General features: G+C 39.9%; 1 protein-coding gene across 2 annotated transcripts in view; it reads left to right on the forward strand.

Annotated features, from left to right (window-relative positions):
* The window catches only part of LOC111967472 (ETS domain-containing protein Elk-4-like), a 32223-nt gene that overhangs the window by 525 nt on the left and 19588 nt on the right, over positions 1 to 12110 (forward strand). Inside the window, exon 1 of one of the 2 annotated variants that reach the window (XM_023992529.2) lies at positions 75 to 3703. The exons of the other annotated variant lie outside the window; for it this stretch is intronic. The gene's annotated coding sequence lies outside the window, so the exon portion shown is untranslated. Of the gene's footprint in view, positions 1 to 74; positions 3704 to 12110 lie in introns of those variants that run through there. 2 annotated transcript variants of the gene reach the window in all.

Below are 12110 nucleotides of genomic sequence, written 5' to 3' on the forward strand. Positions count from 1 at the left end.
CTAGATATCTTACAGTTTAGAGAAACTAGCTATGTGACAACGTAGGGAAATTAATGATATAAGTAATTGCACTAGCTGCAATCTAGGTAAATGCATAGCTAGCCAAAATATCAGCATTTGGCAAGCTAACAAGTGGTTGATTTCGTGCAGCTAGCGTTAACTGTTAGCTACAACATGGCCATTTCACAGAGTCTGTGATTTCAAGCTAGCTAACTGTTAGTTGTTGACATTACTTTTTTCTAACTGCTAACTATGCATCACATTTTTACACCATATCTTAGGGATTTTTGTTATATAATATTATGATATTGTTTGGGTGGCCAAACGACAACTTAACTGCAACATATATTACAAGTGACATCACTGTCTGTGCTCTGTGGGTCCTAGCTGAGTGTTGTTTCGTCCTCGTTACATAATCAGAAACGCTCTAATCATATCTATAATCTTGTGTCCCTTGGTGGCCTCACTGAGCCAGTCTGTACCGTTTTACACTGTGAGAATGAGACGGATTGTGAGTGGGGGTGTGTCAGGGATAGATGAGTCAGGGCAGATTTACTTTTCATCTAAGCCTCTTACACACACACACACACACACACACACACACACACTGTAGGTAGTGTTCATTACACAACCTGATCTGGCCTGCTTGCTTGTATAAAAAAATATATATGCAGAGTGCATCAAATGTATACCCCTTATCAGTTCAGTTCTGCTGTATGAGGCTTTTTTTGGTATTTATGACACATTTTTTACAATTTTATTTAACCAGGTAGGCTAGTTAAGAACAAGTTCTCATTTGCAACTGCGACCTGACCAAGATAAAGCATAGCAATTCGACACATACAACAACACAGAGTTACACATGGAATAATCAAAACATAGTCAATAATACAGTAGGGGAAAAAAGTGTATATATACAGTGTGTGCAAATGACGTAAGATAAGGGAGTTAAGGCAATAAATAGGCCATGGTGGCGAAGTAATTACAATATAGCAATTAAACACTGGAATGGTAGATGTGCAGAAGATGAATGTACAAGTAGAGATACTGTGGTGCAAAGGAGCAAGATAAAAAAATAAATACAGTATGGGGATGAGGTAGATAGCCCATCTGTAAACAGCCCATCTATGTGCAGTGATCTGTGAGCTGCTCTGACAGCTGGTGCTTAAAGCTAGTGAGGGAGATATGAGTCTCCAGCTTCAGTGATTTTTGCAGTTCGTTCCACATGCTGACTGAACTGGACGCGCGTGAACGTTGATTTTGTTCACCCACACCAGAAGCAATCATGACACAGGTAGAAATATCAAAACAAACTCAGAACCAATTATATTAATTTGGGGACAGGTCAAAAAGCATTACACATGTATGGCAATTTAGCTAGCTTGCTAGCTAATTTGWCCTGGTATATATWTTTTTTAAATTTAACCTTTATTTAACTAGCCAAGTCAGTTAAGAACAAATTCTTATTTACAATGACGGCCAAACCCGGACGATGCTGGGCCAATTGTGTGCTGCCATATGGGACTCCCAATCACGGCCAGATGTGATTCAGCCTCGATTCGAACCAGGGACTGTAGTGACGCCTCTTGCACTGAGATGCAGTGCATTAGACCGCTGCGCCACTCTGGAGCCCAATTAAACATTGTGTTGTTATTTTACCTGAAATGCACAATGTCCTTAACTCCAACAATTAATCCACAGATAAAACAGTTAACCGAATTTGTTTCTCGTCATCTCTCCTCCTTCCTTAAGGCGTCTTTTTCTTCTTTGAACTKTATAAGGCGGTTGGCAACCAACTTTACAGCATTACTACAACCTACCGGAGTGTGGACCTAAGTTCATATTTCAATCACCCACGTGGGTATATGCTCCTAAAAACCAATGAGGAGATGGGAGAGGCCRGATATGCAGCGCGTTGAGCGTCACAAATATAACCAATTTMTGTTTTAGGGCCTGGCCACGCAGACGCTCGCGAGGAGTGTGTGGTCAATGATTGAATAACATGTATGTGTAMATTTTTATTTTGCAATGTGAGCGGTGTGGTCAGCATGTTAGGCCAATAAACAGTCAAACTATGACTATGCCCATAATGTCCACTCTTATGCCGCCAAGTAGACATGGTTATTGTGATAGTGCTGTTTAGCGTAGTTTGAGCTTTAATGGCATAGCATTTTGCAGGGATACAAACTAGTCATCTTTTGATGTAATTCACTATTTTTAATCCAAAATAAGTGACCTTCATGATTCGTGTAGATCCRATGAGAAAAGTTTGGGCGCGGGGGGGCTGTATGCGAACGAGTGATGCGCATTTGGAGCAATACTGKCTGTATCCAAGGTTCAGACAATCGTTCACACAACAGAATGCAGYATGTGACTGAAGAGAGAGACAACCGATTTGCTGGTTACTGCATCAGCGCACGCTCTGGAAAGACAGCAGGAGAGTGGAAAGGAAGTTTGCCAGTTAACTTACAGCAGCGCATCCCTTGAACGATAACGAAGAGGTATGTGAGAAGCCTGACCACAGAGACGGGGTGAGAAGGTGATGAAGCGTACTTCATGAGCTGTAACTGAAAAATAACTGGCAATTTTGGAAAGTTTGAGGTGAGGGAGAAACTGGTGGAACAAGTATTGTTAAGCATCTTGCTAGCTGGATCAAATTATCCGTTAGCTAGCCAGAGAAATGTTGAGCAACATTAGCCAACTTAACTGATCAAATAATTGAGATTATGGTGTGAAAATTAGCTGGCTAATAGTCAGACAACTAACATTAGCTAGCTAACGTTACAACATCAGATGAGCTAATGTTAGTAACCTAACCAATTCACTMTTGTATTAACTGGTAACGTTATACGACCCCTTGCCGTTCCTCAAGTTATAACGCATTAGTTGTTACTGGACCCTGGCAATCTGTGAAATGTTAACTAGCTAACTACTATCTGTGAAAAAATGTTTTCCCACTACAGTATGTGGCTAATTTTCAGAATGAGAAAATTTGGTGAAAATGAGGTGTTGCTTGTTAACTTCTCTAGGATAGGGGGCAGCATTTTCACTTTTGGATAAATAGCGTGCCCAATTTCAACTTCCTTCTACTCATCCCCAGAATATAAGATATGCATATTATTAGTAGATTTGGATAGAAAACACTCTGAAGTTTCTAAAACTGTTTGAATCATGTCTGTGAGTATCACAGAACTTATGTAGCAGGCAAAACCCCGAGGACTAACCTGTTTGCTGATTTCTAATCAACCTGTTTGCAGTTCCTACCGCTTCCACTGGATGTCACCAGTCTTTGGAAATAGGTTGAGGTTATTCCTTTGTGCAATGAAGAAGAACGGCCATCTGGAATCAGTGTAACGTTATGTGTACTGTTTGAGAGTTGCGCAAGACTAGAAAATATCGTTAGTTTGTTGTCATCCTGTATTGAAAACAGATAGACCCGTCTGCAATTTGATCGATTATTAACGTTTACAAATACCTTAAGTTGTATTACAAAMGTAGTTTGAAATGTTTTGGCAAAGTTTAGAGGTAATTTTTGAGATATTTTGTAGTGACGTTGCGCAAATTGGAAGCTGTTTTTTTCTGGATCAAACGCGCCAAATAAATKGACATTTTGGACATATATGGACGGAATTAATCGAACAAAARGACCATTTGTGATGTTTATGGGACATATTGGCGTGCCAACAAAAGAAATTCGTCAAAGGTAAGGCATGATTTATATTTTATTTCTGTGTTTTGTGTTGCGCCTGCAGGGTTGAAATATGCTACACTCTCTTTGTTTACTGTTGTGCTATCATCAGATAATAGCATCTTATGCTTTCGTCGAGAAGCCTTTTTGAAATCTGACATGTTGGCTGGATTCACAACGAGTGTAGCTTTAATTTGKTATCTTATATGTGTGATGTAATGAAAGTTWRATTTTATATCATTTTTTTKAATTTGGCGCTCTMCATTTTCCCTGGCTATTTGGCCAAGGTCCCACATATCCCAGAGAGTTTAATAAACAAGTGGAGCTGGGCCTTGCTTAAGCTGAGATGCCACTATAGAGGTGAAAGGAACTAATGCTAAACTCAACAAAAAAGAAATGTCTCCCACTGTTTATTTTCCACAAACTTAACGTGTAAATATTTGTATGAACATAAGATTCAACAACTGAGACATAAAGAACAAGTTCCACAGACTGTGACTAACAGAAATTGAATAATGTGTCCCAGAACAAAAGGGGGTCAAAATCAAAAGTACAGTCAGTATTGGTGTGGCCACCAACTGCAATAAGTACTGCAATAAGTACTGCAGTGCATCTCCTCTTCATGGACTGCACCAGATTTGCCGTTCTTGCTGTGAGATGTTACCCCACTCTTCCACCAAGGCACCTGCTAGTTACCAGTTATTCTGGGGGGAATGGCCTAGCCCTCACCCTGATCCAACAGGTCCCAGACGTGCTCAATGGGATTGAGATCCAGGCTCTTCGCTGGCCAGGCAGAACACTGACATTCCTGTCTTGCAGGAAATCACGCACAGAACGAGCAGTATGGCTGGTGGCATTGTCATGCTGGAGGGCCATGTCAGGATGAGCCTGCAGGAAGGGTACACATGAGGAGGAGGAGGATGTTTCTTTCTGTAACGCACAGCGTTAAGATTGCGGCAATGACAAAAAGCTCAGTCTGATGATGCTGTGACACACCGCCCCAGACCATGACGGACCTCCACCTCCAATCGATCCCGCTCCAGAGTACAGGCCTCGGTGTAACGCTCATTCCTTCGACGATAAACGCGAATCCGACCATCACCCCTGGTGAGACAAAACCGGGGACGAAGATCGTACTTTTTGGAGAAATGTCCTCTGGTCTGATGAACACAAATATAGAACTGTTTGGCCATAATGACACATCATTATGTTTGGAGAAAAAAATGGGACGCTTGCAAGCCGAAAACACCATCCCAACTGTGAAGCACGGGGGTGGAAGCATCATGATGTGGGGGTGCTTTGCTGCAGGAGGACTGGTGCTCACAAAATAGATGGCATCATGAGGGGAGGAAAATTTGTGAGTTTATTGAAGCAACATCTCAAAACATAGTCAGAAAGTTAAAGCTTGGTCGCAAATTGGTCTTACAATGGACATTGACCCCAAGCATACTTCCAAAGTTGTGGCAAAATGGCTTAAGGACAACCAAGTCAGGTATTGGAGTGGCCATCAACAAGCCCTGACCTCAATCCTGTAGAACATTTGTGGGCAGAACTAAAAAGCGTGTGTGAGCAAGGAGGCCTACAAACCTGACTCAGTTACACCAGCGCTGTCAGGAGGAATGGCGCAAAATTCACCCAACTTATTGTGGGAAGCTTGTGGAAGGTACCCAAAATGTTTGACCCAAGTTAACCTTTCTAGCGCAGGCGTTCCGCTAGCGGAACCCCTCGACAACATTCCGCTGAAAAGGCAGCGCGGAAAATTCAAAAATATTTTTTAAATATGTAACTTTCACACATTAACAAGCTCAATACAGCAAATGAAAGATAAACATCTTGTTAATCTACCCCATCATGTCCGATTTCAAGGCTTTACAGCGAAAGCACAACATATGATTATGTTAGTTCAGAGCCAAGTCAAAAAAACACAGCCATTTTTCCAGCCAAAGATAGGAGTCACAAAAAGCAGAAATATAGATCCAATTAATCACTAACCTTTGATCTTCATCAGATGACACTCATAGGACATCATGTTACACAATACATGTATGTTTGTTCGATAATGTGCATATTTATTCCAAAATCTCAGTTACATTGGCGCGTTACGTGCAGTAATGTTTTGATTCCAAAACATCCAGTGATTTTGCAGATAGCCCAAAATCCCAGAAATACTCATAATAAACATTGATAAAAGATACAAGTGTTATTCACAGAATAAAGATAGACTTTCTCCTTAATGCACCCTGGTGTCAGATTTAAAAAAACTTTACGGAAAAAGCATAATCTGAGTACGGCGCTCAGAGCCAATCAGCCAAAGAAATATCCGCAAGTTGGAGTCAACAGAAGTTAGAAATAACATGATAAATATTCATTATCTTTGATCTTCATCAGAATGCACTCCCAGGAATCCAGTTTGACAATAAATGACTGATTTGTTCCATAAAGTCCATCATTTATGTCCAAATAGCCACTAGTTGTTATTGTGTTCAGCCCAGTAACCATCTTCATGAGCACTAAAACTCAAAGTTCCGTTACAGGTCGTAGAAACATATCAAACGATTGATTCCATACATCTTTAGGATGTTTTTAACATAAACTAATCAATAATGTTCAACCGGAGAATTCCATTGTCTGTAGCAAAGCACTGGAACGAGAGCTAATCCTGTCGGAGTGCAGGATTATATGAGCCTAGAGACACTCTGCCGAGATCCATCGGCTCCTAACAACATACCTACCCTCCATTTTTATCTCACACAGTCAGACAAGCCTGAAACAATTTCTAAAGACGTTTGACATCTAGTGGAAGCCTTAGGAAGTGCAACTTAACCCCATAGACACTGTGTATTCGGTAGGCCAAGCTTTGAAAAACTACAAACTTCAGATTTCCCACTACCTGGTTGGATTTTTCTCAGGTTTTTGCCTGCCATATGAGTTCTGTTATACTCAGACATCATTCAAACAGTTTTAGAAACGTCAGAGTTTTTTTATCCAATACTACTAATAATATGCATATATTAGCATCTGGGACAGAGTAGCAGGCAGTTTACTCTGGGCACGCATTTCATGCAAAAGTGAAAATGCTGCCCCCTATCCCAAACAGGTAAAACAATTTAAAGGCAATACATTCAATTAATATTTGGTAGCATGTAAACTTCTGACCCACTGTGAATGTGAAATAAATAATTCTCTCTATTCTGACATTTCACATTCTTAAAATAAAGTGGTGATCCTAACTGACCTAATACAGGGAATTTTTACTGGGATTAAATGTCAGGAATTGTGAAAAACTGAGTTTTTAAATGTATTTGGCTAAGGTGTACGTCAACTTCTGACTTCAACTGTACGTACGTACATAATCTCAAATTTAAAATATCTTTTGATTTAACACTTTTTTTTGTTACTACAGTATTCCATTTGTGTTATTTCATAGTTTTGAGGTCTTCACTATTTTTCTACAATGTAGAAAATAGTTAAAAAAATAAAGAAAAACCCTTGAATGAGTAGGTGTGCCCAAACTTTTGACTGGTACTGTAAATGTACTCATTTGGGGATTTGATATTATTTCTGATTACTCAGTACTTTGAAGCCCCATTGGCAACAGCCTCTAGTGTTCTTGGGTATGGCGCTACAAGCTTGCAACACCTATATTTGTGGAGTGTCTCCCATTCTTCTCTGCAGATCCTCTAAAGCTCTGTCAGGTTGGATGAGGAGCATTGCTGCACAGCTATTTTCAGGTCTCTCCAGAGATGTTAGATCAGATTCAAGTCCGGGCTCTGGCTGGGCAACTCAAGGACATTCAGAGACTTGTCCCGAAGCCACTTCTGCATTGTCTTGCCTGTGTGCTTAGGGTTGTTGGCCTGTTGGAAGGTGAATCTTCGCCCCAGTCTGAGGTCCTGAGTGTTCTGGAGCAGGTTTTCATCAAGGATCTCTTTGTACTTTGCTTCGTTCATCTTTCCATCGATCCTGACTAGTCTCCTAGTCCCTGCCGCTGAAAAACATTGCCACAGCATGATGCTGCCACCACCATGCTTCAGCGTAGGGATGGTGCCTGGTTTCCTCCAGACGTGACACTTGGCATTCAGGCCAAATAGTTCAGTCTTGGTTTCATCAGACCTGAGAATCCTGTTCCTCATGGTCTGAGAGTCCTTTGGGTGCCTTTTGGCAAACTTCAAGTGGGCTGTCGTGCCTTTTACTGAGGAGTGGCATCTGTCTGGCCACTCTACAATAAAAGCGTGTTCTCCCACAGAGGAACTCTGGAGCTGTGTCAGAGTGACCATCAGGTTCTCGGTCATCTCCCTGACCCAAGGCCCTTTTCCCCCGAATTGCTCAGTTTGGACGGGCGGCCAGCTTTAGGAAGAGTCTCGGTGGTTCCAAACTGCTTCCATTTAAGAATGATGGAGGCCTCTGTGTTCTTGGGGACCTTCAATGCTGCAGACATTTTCTAGTACCCTTCCCCAGATCTGTGCCTCGACACAATCCTGTCTACGGACACTTCCTTCAACCTCAGAGCAAAAACCAAGCCATGACATGTACTATCAACTAGAGGTCGACCTATTCATTGGAATGGCCGATTTCAAGTTTTCATAACAATCGGTAATCTGCATTTTTGGACACCGATCGTGGCCGATTACATTACATTGCACTCCACGAGGAGACTGCATGGCAGGCTGACTACCTGTTATGCGAGTGCAGCAGGAGCCAAGGTACGGTGCTAGCTAGCATTAAACGTATCTTCTAGAAAACAATCAATCTTAACATAATTACTAGTTAACTACACATGGTTGATGATATTACTAGTTTATCTAGCTTGTCCTGCGTTGCATATAATCGATGCGGTGCCTGTTATTTATCATTGAATCACAGCCTACTTCGCCAAACAAGTGATTTAACAAGCGCATTTGCGAAAAAAGCACTGTCGTTGCACCAATGTGTACCTAACCATAAACGCCTTTCTTAAAATCAATACACAAGTATATATTTTTAAACCTGCATATTTAGTTAATATTGCCTGCTAACATGAATTTATTTTAACCTCACTAGGGTAGGGGGCACTATTTTCACCTCCGGATGAAAAGCGTGCCCAAAGTAAACTGCCTGCTACTCAGGCCCAGAAGCTAGGATATGCATATAATAATAGATTTGGAAAGGAAACACTCAAGTTTCTAAAACTGTTAAAATAATGTCTGTGAGTATAACAGAACTGAAATGGCAGGCGAATGACTATAGCTCCTACCTCCATCGAGGCCCATTACAATGGCAAGGTGGAGCCACACAACTGGAATAGGGACGGGACTAGGGTTGTTTTCAAACCTCAGGAGCAGCATTAGTTTTTCAAAAAAAAGGTAATTGACAAGGAAAGCTCAAAACTGATTTCATTGATTGATTGGGCCTATAAATGCTAAACAGAAATGATAGCATATAATAGCCTTAAAAGAGTAACTACATTTAAAAAACAATATACATTTGTAACCGGCCTATCTGGCATCGATATGAGTCAGAAACAGTTATTCTTGTGTCATAATTGACTACAAAAAGTCAGTCTTGCCTAAAACGGAGCTTGGAACATCCGTGCGTCACAACAGGTAAATGAAGTTGGAGTTTTTGATGTGACGATGTACACTTGCTCACTAACATGGGTGAGCAGTTGTGGTGATGGTGCTCGATCCAATAGCATAGACAGGTCTACCCAGCAGAATGACTTTGTTAACATAAAGACAAACACATGACATGGTTTTACTTCAGAAATACTGCAAAACACTTAGATGTAAAATTGGCAACCAAAACATTTGCAAAAACATTAAAATTAGACTTCTTGAGTCATATTCTGGGAATTTTGAGGAAGTGAAATGTATTTCTGCAGAATCGGTCAGGAAACACAACCTCAAAGACTGAAATCTGTTTTTTTCTAATGAGCAACAAGAAATTGCACACATGCCAATCAGTGGGTTGATTGGTTTTTTAACATCAAAGTAAGCTACAGTGCATTCGGAAAGTATTCAGACCCCTTAAACTTTCCCACATTTTGTTTACGTTACAGCCGTATTCTAAAATTGATTACATCATTTTTTTAAAACTCAATCATCTACACACCTAATGAAGTGAAGGTTAAGAATTTTTGCAAATATCAAATAAAAACTGATACCTTATTTAATTAAGTATTCAGACCCTATGAGACTCGAAATTGAACTTAGGTGCATTCTGTCTCCATTGTTCACCCTCTTGATGTTTCTAAAAACTTGATTGGAGTCCACCTGTGTTTTAAATCCAATTGATTGGACATGAATTTGAAAAGGCACATGTCTATATAAGGTCCACAGTTGATAGTGGATTAAGATTTTTTCAACGCCGATGCCGATTATTGGAAGGACCAAAAAAAAGCCGATACCGATTAAAAAAATATAGTATATATATATATATAAAAAATATATATTTAAAAAAACAATTATAATAAATCGGCCCCAATATATATATATATATAATATAAATAATGACAATTAACAACAATACTGAATGAACAATGAACACTTATTTTAACTTAATATAATACATCAATAAAATTATTTAGTCTCAAATAATGAAACATGTTCAATTTGGTTAAATAATGCAGAAAACAAAGTGTTGGAGAATCAAGTAAAAGTACAATATGTGCCATGTAAAAAAGCTAACGTTTAAGTTCCATGCTCAGAACATGAGAACATATGAAAGCTGGTGGTTCCTTTTTAACATGAGTCTTCAATATTCCAGGAATAAGTTTTTATGCTGTAGTTATTATAGGACTATTTCTCTCTATATCATTTGTATTTCATATACCTTTGACTATTGGATGATCTAATAGGTACTTTAGTATTGCCAGCCTAATCTCGGGAGTTGATAGGCTTGAAGTCATAAACAGCGCAATGCTTAAAGCATTGCGAAGAGCTGCTGGCAAAACGCACGAAAAGTGCTGTTTGAATGAATGCTTACGAGCCTGCTGCTGCCTACCACCGCTCAGTCAGACTGCTCTATCAAATCAGACTTAATTATAATAAACACACAGAAATACAAGCCTTAGGTCATTAATATGGTCAAATCCAGACACTATCATTTCGAAAACAAAACATTTATTCTTTCAGTGAAATACGAAACCGTTCCGTATTTTATCTAACGGGTGGCATCCATAAGTCTAAATATTCCTGTTACATTGCACAACCTTCAATGTTATGTCATAATTACTAAAATTCTGGCAAATTAGTTCGCAACGAGCCAGGCGGCCCAAACTGTTCCATATACCCTGACTGCGTGCAATGAACGCAAGAGAAGTGACACAATTTCACCTGGTTAATATTGCCTAGCTAAATATGCAGGTTTAAAAATTATATATCTTCTGTGTATTGATTTTAAGAAAGGCATTGATGTTTATGGTTGGTACATTCGTACAACGATTGCGCTTTTGTTAAATCATCCCCCGTTTGGCGAAGTTGGCTGTCATTGTTAGGAAGAAATGGTCTTCACACAGTTCGCAACGAGCCAGGCGGCCCAAACTGCTGCATATACCCTGACTCTGTTGCACAGAAGCGCAAGAGAAGTGACAATTTCCCTAGTTAACTTCTTTAGGGGGGTGTGGGACGGGTAGCGTCCCAGCTGGCCAACATCCAGTGAAATTGCAGAGCGCCGAATTCAAAAACAGAAATCTCATTATAAAAGTTCATAAAACATACAAGTGTTTATACATCGGTTTAAAAGATGAACTTCTTGTTAATCCAACCACGGTGTCAGATTTCAAAAGGCTTTACGGCAAAAGCATACCATGCGATTATCTGAGAACAGAGCCCAGCAGACAAATCATTAAACAGTACCAGCCAAGTAGAGGAGTTACACAAGTCAGAAATAGCGATAAAATTAATCACTTACCTTTGATGATCTTCTATGGTTGCACTCACAAGACTCCCATTTACTCAATAAATGTTTGTTTTGTTCTACATAAAGTCCCTCTATATCCAAAAACCTCAGTTTTGTTCGCGCGTTTCGTTCAGTAATCCACAGGCTCAAAGGCAGTCACAACAGGCAGACGAAAAATCCGAAAAGTATCAGTAAAGTTCGTAGAAACATGTCAAACGATGTTTATAATCAATACTCAGGTGTTTTTTTAGTCATAATAATTAATAATATTTCAACCGGACAAAAGCTTCGTCAATATAAAAAGGAAACAAGACGCGCTCTCGGTCGTGCGCATGAAAAACCTCTGGGACACTGCAGTGTCCACTCATTCAGAGTGGTCTTACTCCCTAATTTTTCAGAATACAAGCCTGAAACAATTTCTAAAGACTGTTGACATCTAGTGGATGCCATAGGAAGTGCAATGTCCTAAGTCAATCTGTATAGGCAGTCAATGGAAAACTACAAACATAAACAAATCCCACTTCCTGGATGGATTTTTCTCAAGGTC

This window comes from Salvelinus sp. IW2-2015, linkage group LG1 (assembly GCF_002910315.2).
Source record: "Salvelinus sp. IW2-2015 linkage group LG1, ASM291031v2, whole genome shotgun sequence".
In the NCBI taxonomy this organism is placed as follows: domain Eukaryota; kingdom Metazoa; phylum Chordata; class Actinopteri; order Salmoniformes; family Salmonidae; genus Salvelinus; species Salvelinus sp. IW2-2015.